At 41.3% G+C, this 7,822-nt stretch overlaps 1 long non-coding RNA gene across 1 annotated transcript; it reads left to right on the top strand.

Moving 5' to 3' along the window:
* The first annotated feature begins 4,404 nt into the window (after positions 1 to 4,404).
* On the top strand, positions 4,405 to 7,609 carry LOC122233222. Its single transcript, XR_006210744.1, has 3 exons — positions 4,405 to 4,566; positions 4,724 to 4,839; positions 7,128 to 7,609. It is a non-coding gene; the product is annotated as an uncharacterized LOC122233222 (long non-coding RNA).
* The last annotated feature ends 213 nt before the right edge of the window (positions 7,610 to 7,822 follow it).

The following is a 7,822-nucleotide window of genomic DNA, read 5'->3' as shown; positions in this document are numbered from 1 at the left end:
CTTTTCTTCCTGCCTCACAGACTCTTCTTCTCAGGCTCATTTGATTGCTTCCTATACTACCACCTAACGGCTGTCAGATGGCCCTGAGCACTCAGCTGGCCATAGAAGGTAGATAGTGAAGGGGAGCCTGCCAGTAATTTTCATTCAATTTATAGCGATTAGAGTGATCTTTTAAAAGCACATTTTTTTAAATATGAAATGTATTGTCAAATTGGTTTCCATACAACACCCAGTGCTCATCCCAACAGGTGCCCTCCTCCATACGCATCACCCACCCTCCCCCTAAAAGCACAAATTGAATAATGCTATCTCCTGGCTTCCCATTGCACTTGGGAGTAAAATCGAATCATGTGGTTATGGCTTATAAGATTTGCATGGCCTGCTTACTCTCCCCACATACTCATTAAGCTCCGACTCTATCCAGGCTCAGAGCTTTCTATTTTATTTTATTTTTTAAGTTTACTTATTTATTTTGAGAGAGAGAGAGAAAACACAAGTAGGGGAGGGGCAGAGGGAGAGGAAGAGAGAGAATCCCAAGCAGGCTCCTTGCTGTCAGTTATTTACCTCTCCTGGGATCATGACTTGAGCCAAAATCAAGAGTCAGACTTTTAACTGACTGAGCCACCCAAGGGGACCCAGACCTTTCTATTTTAATTACTGCTATCTTTCTGGAACTTATGGTAGTGCCTGACAAATAGTAGATATTTGTAGTAAGCTGAATAATGGCCCCCAAAGATATCCACATTCTAATACCTGGAACCTGTAACTATGTTAACTTTATATGGCAAAGAGACTTTGCAGATGTAATTAACTTAAGGACCTTGAGATGAGGAGATAAGAATGTTTCTGTGCCCCCAAAATTCATATGTTGAAACCCTAATCCCCCAAAGTCATGGTATTAGGAGGTGAGGCCTTTGGGAGGTGATTAGGTCATGAGGGCAGAGGGATTAGTGTCCTTACAAAAGAGACTCCAGAGAGCTGGCTGGCCCTTCTGCCATCTGAAGTTACAGTAAGAAGATGGCTATCAATGAGGAAGCTGGTCCTCACGAGACACCAAATTTGCCAACACCATGATCTTGGACTTCCCAGACTCCAGAACAGTGAGGAATGTGTTTGTTATTCCTAAACCACCAGTCTATGACAGTTTGTTACAGCAGCCCCAATGGACTAAAACAGGGAGAGTATCCTGGAATACCCTGGTGAGCTCTGAATGTAAGCACAAGGGCTCTTAATAAGAGGGAGGCAGGAAGATTAAAGGAGGAAGAAAATGATGCGCTGATGGAAGAAGGGAAGAAAAGGCGATGTGATACATGGCCATGAGCCAAGAATGTGGGCAGCCTGTAGAATCTGGAAAAGATCAGGAAGCAGATTCTTCCCTGAAGCCTCCAGAAAGAACCAGCTCTGCTGACATCTTGATTTTGGTCCAGAAGACAGACTTCTGACCTTCAGAATTGTAAGAGATTACATTTGTGTTTGTTTCAGATTTGTGGTAATGTGTTACAATAGCAATAGGAAACTAACATAGTGCAGAAAGAATGGGTCGGAGGGTTGAATGGATTTAAAATATCATTGCTTTAGGGGCACCTGGGTGGCTCAGTCAGTTGAGTGTCCGACTTCAGCTCAGGTCATGATCTCACAGCTTGTGAGTTCGAGCCCTGCATTGGGCTCTGTGCTGACAGCTCAGAGCCTGGAGCCTGCTTCAGATTCTGTGTCTCCCTCTCTCTCTCTGCCCTCCTCTGCTCATGCTCTGTCTCTCTCTGTCTCAAAAATAAATAAACATTAAAATATCATTGCTTTATATGTATGTCCAAATACGGTATCTGTGAGCCACCCCTCCCCAACGCAGAAACAGTCCCAGTCTGAGTGTCCTCTGGTTATTTTGGGGAATGAGTTCCCAACTACGGTTGTTCCTATGCCCCCATTAGTGAAAAGCGATGGGGAAAATGATGGAGACCTGACTTCACTACAGTCTGTTCTATTTCTGACTCTGATCAGAGTGTCTCTTCCCAGGTTAGTGGGTAGGATGAGACACATGTCATCCTGTTCCCTTTTGTTTTCCCTTGTCTTTGTTCACCCTGCCTCCGACCCAAATGTTCTCCTCTAGTTCCAAAATAAAAGCCTCAGCATTGCAATGATGCAAATACACGATGGTGGGAAATTGCAGTGAGGTCACTGCTGGCCTCAAACAGTCAAAAACGTCCTGTTACACACACACACACACACACACACACACACACACTCCCCACAGATTGAGAGAGAGAGAAAGAGATGGGAACACATAAAGATATTCATAACTGTTTAATTTTGCTTAGACTTTTTACTTTCAGTAAATTTTGATTTTCTTTTTACTTGACTGTACTTGTAAATTTTTCACAATGAGCATAAATTATTTGTAAAATAAGTAAACTTTGGGGTGCGTGGGTGGCTCAGTTGATTAAGTGTCAGACTTTGACTCAGGTCATGATCTCATGGTTCGTGAGTTTGAGCTCGAATCAGGCTCTGTGCTGACAGCTCAGAGCCTGGAGCCTGCTTCGGATTCTGTGTCTCCCTCTCTCTCTGCCCCTCCCCGGCTCACGCTCCCTCTCAAAAATAAACATTTAAAAAACAAAATAAAGTAAGTCAACTTTATAACAGAAAACATATCAATTAGGTACAAGCTATTTTTAGAACCATGGTGGGGTTGCTACCAAGCCAAGAGTTTGACAAAAATATGAGAGGAATATAAATTGTCAGCACTGCCGCAGAGTCTTAATACAATCAGGTGATGGAAGTTAGTAATGCAAATTAGGCAACGAAAATTGTTTCTAAGAGGCGTGGACCAGCAAATCCCCAGTACACAGAGTGGCATCATGACTGTAACAGACTGCTTAGCATATACGTAAGTGACGTGGATCCTCATGGAAGCACCTCCGAGTCCTCAAACCCTGATGTGCATCTGATTCCTAGTCCCGAATTTTTGACCCAGTATCTTCCGCTTCCCTGAGAAGCTAAAACAACCCTCCTCAGTTAGATGAGTGGCTTTTTAGTCCTGGGAAGATTTATAATTAACTACAGAGAAAATGAATTAAATTAAACACATAGTATTAATACTTTCATTTAACTCAGGAGAATCTGTGTGTGTCTACAATGTTTAAGAGAATCTGGCAGTCAGTCATCATTGTAAGTTGAAAGACATAGAAGAATTTGATTCAATGGAGAAACTTCATTCAATGTTACAAGACTTTAGAGGCATTCTATACAGGAAGGTATTAGATGTTCAAAAGTTGTTTAAATACTTTGTAAGCTTTTTGCTTATGAAAGTGTTGTGTTTACTGTCAGGTAACTAAAACATGTAAGAAAATCAAACATATTTAAATGTACAAATGTAATTTAAAATCAACTAATTAAAAAGAAAAATTGCTTATTTACATATAAAACTATCAGATGTATAAACAGAACAGATTTATAAATTAAATTTACAGAGTTAAAAAAAGATAGGTTTTAAGAATTTCCACATTAATATATTCACCTTATTTTCAATCCATGTAACTGCAGGTATTCCTTAATAGGCAGAAAAGCCCCCCCCCCAACATTAAAAAAACACAAACTCTCATTATCATAACTAAATTCTTATAGCAACAATAGAAGAAAATGAAATCTCAGGTTTCAAAAAAGTGGTGTCATGTATATTATATTTAAATCGGAAATTTTAAAAAATGTATGCCAATCACATAAAAACTTAGTTTGACATCCCTCTAGAATTTTTTTTTTTTTTTTTAGTTTATTTTGAGAAAGAGAGAGCACACACACACAAGTGAGCAGGGTAGGGGCTGAAAGAGGGAGAGAGAGAGAATTCCATGCAGGCTTCACACAGTCAGCACAGAGTCTGATGTGGGGCTCGAACTCACGAATCCAAGATCATGACCTGATCTGAAATCAAGGGCTGGACACCCAACCAACTGAGCCACTCAGGCGCCCTGACATCCCTCTAGAAATTTGAATAAATTATCACTCACGAACTCTGGGTCTAAAATAAACTGGACATCAGACAGTAAAAATAAGCACAGTTTAAAATCAGACTCATGGCAAAAATACCATACTGTAGTTCTTTAATCAACTATTGCTTGTAGATACCAAGGATCAACTATAGTCCCCACCTGATCAAGGCTACCTCAAAGGATAATACACACAGGTAGTATCCAAACCTACTTAGAATCGGTTCCTTCATTTCCTCATTCATTCATTCCAAAAACACCCATTATAAGTAACTGGTGTATGACAAGACTGCTCTAGGTCCACAGGGAACTCATTTTCCAGACAGGTAATCCTCCCCAGGGCAGGAGCTATTGTCCGAGGCTAGGTCATAAATGGCTTTAACTGTCATGAAAACGAGCTTGAACTTTCAGTCTGGTGGAGTGTGTTAAACTGGAGAGAAACCTGATCTGGTTAATGTTTTTAGAAAATTCACTGGGTTAGCCCTCTGGAGGTTTGTTTAGAGTCCAAAGATTACAAAGCCTAAGATTGAATAGGAGACTATTACCAGGTGAGAGATGCTGACTTTTATCTATGCTCCGCTGTCAAAATCAGGTGAGCAGAGTAAGGGGTCTCACTATTCAGATTCCAAATGTTAGTTCTGGATAATCAAAGTTTACCTGTAATAAACATAGATTAGAATGTCTACTTTGGGACTTAACCCTGGATGGTCTCTGCTTTTTGGGCTTTTTCTCTTTTGTGAAATGGGAAGAATCCAAGATTAGGTGATGGCTAGAGGTTACCATGACAGAATTTCCAGTGTCAAGGGTGGTGAGCAACTGGAGATCCTTCTCGCTGCAGATGAAGAAGGACGCCAAAAGCGTTCAGGTAAGTTATAGGCACTTCTTGGGACATGGTCTGCAGTGAGTCTTTAATGAAATGTTTATGGTGTTTTGGTAACAGTTTCAATAAGGTTTTTCCTCACAACTCACAAAGATTCTTTTTTTAAATGCTTTTTTTTTTTTTTTTTGAGAGAGAGAGAGAGAGAGAGAGCACGAGAGGAGGGGAGGGGCAGAGAGAGAGGAGGGCAGAGGATCCAAAGCAGGCTCTGGGCTGACAGCAGAGAGCCCGATGTAGGGCTCAAACGCAGGAACTGTGAGATCATGACCTGAGCCAGTCAGAAGCCCAACCGACTGAGCTACCCAGGCACCCCACAGCTCACAAAGATTCTTTGCTTTTTTTTTTTTTCCAAAGATTCTTTGCTTGACCAAACTTAAGTCAGCCTCCTCAATCTTCTCCTAAGCCCTTCTGTACACTTCCTTGTAAAATCCAGTGTTAGCAAGAATCTTGCTAAATTAGTTTGGCAAGAAACCCCACCCTCGATATCTGATCATCGTGGCCTATTTTTAGCATGGATCCTGTCAAGTACCTTTAGCCAGAGTCACTCTTTGCACATGATGCTTCCTCTTAGTGATTTGCTATCCACCATTCCCTATCCTGTTTCTTGGCTATAAATTCCCATTTGTCCATGCTATGTTCAGAGTTGAGCTTAATTCCCTTCTGTAAGACTCCATGTCAGGGGGTCCCTGTACCTATCATCATGGCTCCCCTTGACGCCTTACCATCTTCAATAAGTGCCATTGAATAATTTTTTCTTTAACACACCCAAAGGGATGGATGAGTAAGAATCATAGCTGTGAACCTTAAAAGGATCTCTTAGAAGGATCTTCTATTGTGAGAGATGGAAGCTGTTGTCAGGGTTCTGGTTTCCATGTTGGGTGGTGATTTCAAGGGCATTTCTTATTATCGTTGCTAATAGATAGAAGTCCTTATATAGACACGTAATGAGAACTATGATTAATCTCTCCCTGTGACCCCCAAGTCCAAATTTTATAAAAACAAGAAGAAAATGAAAGAGAAAATTAAAGAGAAAAGAGAAACCCAGTCTTTCCTAGATTACCACTCTTCCTGCCTCTCCCTAGAATCTCTTGATTTATTACCTTTCATAAAATACCTTCATGGCTGTTCCGCTTTGGGTTTTAATCTGAAAAAATGGCTCCCTATTACTCTTGTATGTAGTTATTATTATCTATGCCTAATGATAATCACACAAAATAAAAATAAACACCCTTTAAACTACCATTCAACATGCAAATTAGAGTCTTTCTATATGATTTTAACAAATTGAGTATGAAACAACTTCAAACAATTGTGTGTTTCTCTTCATATTGGATGAAGTTTAATCACATATAATTTTTTAAAACCAAAATAACAACAACAAAAATGTGTTAACCTCTCATGTAAAAGAAGTCTGGAAGTAGGAGGTCTGCGACTGGTCCAGGAAATGGGAATAGCTTCCCAATCTCCTGTCTGTGACAGGTGCAACTGTCAGCCTGCACTCTGAGCGAGGAGCCTAAGTTGGGGCTTGAACTCACGATCCTGAGAACGAGACCTGAGCCGAGACCAAAAGTCTGGATACTTAATCGACTGAGCCACCCAGGCACCCCCTGGGCATTCCTAATGACAGACTCCATGAGAGCGTCACATACACCTCATTCTTATCTCATTCTCATCCATGGTGTTGGCACTGTCAGAACAGTACTTCAGTAAATACTGCTTGTAAAATGGAGGCTGACTGGATGCTCAGGGGGACAGATGGGCGTTCAGATAGATGGATACAAGATTCCATGGGAACTTAATATCTAGTACCAACTCTGCTGACATAAGAAGAAATCACATGAGCATTCATTGGCTTTACTGCCTTACCTTGTGACCACTGAATAGACGTTTCAGAGTAGGTGTCTGCAAACCAGACTAAGTATTTCAGGCTTTTGCATCGTAAGGTCTCTGCCACAACTATTCAACTCATGATAGCAGCCATAGACCCATGTAAATGAATGACCACGTGCCAGTAACACTGAAATTTGGATTTCATATAATTTTCACATGTCTCAAAACGTCCTTCTGTTTATTTTTTAACCATTCAGTATTATAAAAAACCATTCTTGGTTTGTGGACTGCACAAAAACAGGCAGTGAGTTGTAGTTTGCTAACCCTCAGCCTACAAAGGCAAACTGACCCAGAATTAGAAGCACTAAGAAAGGTAATAAAACAATGAGGTGAGAACCCTGGGAGCTGGCTTTCACTTTTCTTTGGCTTTCCTTTTTCTTCCCCAGGATCATTCCACTTGCCTTTCCTCGGGTCCTCTTCCTCGGAATTGGTCTTCAACCAACGTGCACATTTTCTCATACCACAAGCGTTACATCATTCAGAATGGTTTTGCTTAAAATAGGTTACTGGGAGACTGAAAAACATTTGAGACCCAAAGTAATAGCTTTCTAATGAAGGGCTTTCGTGCACTGAGAGACATCATTTCCTTAATGTGAATAAATCTGTGTGCCCACGTGATGGAATATTATGTTGGCTTCTATTCCTCTCCCAAAAGAAACATGCTTCCTGTTTGCAAGACTTCGGGTAGCCCTGAGGGCAGGAACAGATTTACATACCTCTGCTTGAACAAGTAGTGATGACTTATCTGAGGGGAAAGAATATTCTGCAGTTCTCGTTTGGAGACTGAGTTGGCTTGAGTCCTCACTGCTGTTTTTAAGAAGTGCTTAGACTTTAGGTAGTTTCATTCATGATAGGTGAATAAAATAAAAGTTACAATGTATGACAGATTACATTTTCAAATACCACTTAAATGGGCATTTATTGGGGCGCCTGGGTGGCGCAGTCGGTTAAGCGTCCGACTTCAGCCAGGTCACGATCTCGCGGTCCGTGAGTTCGAGCCCCGCGTCGGGCTCTGGGCTGATGGCTCGCAGCCTGGAGCCTGTTTCCGATTCTGTGTCTCCCTCTCTCTCTGCCCCTCCCC

This window comes from Panthera tigris, chromosome D4 (genome assembly GCF_018350195.1).
Source record: "Panthera tigris isolate Pti1 chromosome D4, P.tigris_Pti1_mat1.1, whole genome shotgun sequence".
Taxonomy (NCBI): Eukaryota; Metazoa; Chordata; class Mammalia; order Carnivora; family Felidae; genus Panthera; species Panthera tigris.
This window is presented reverse-complemented; position numbering and strand designations above follow the sequence as displayed.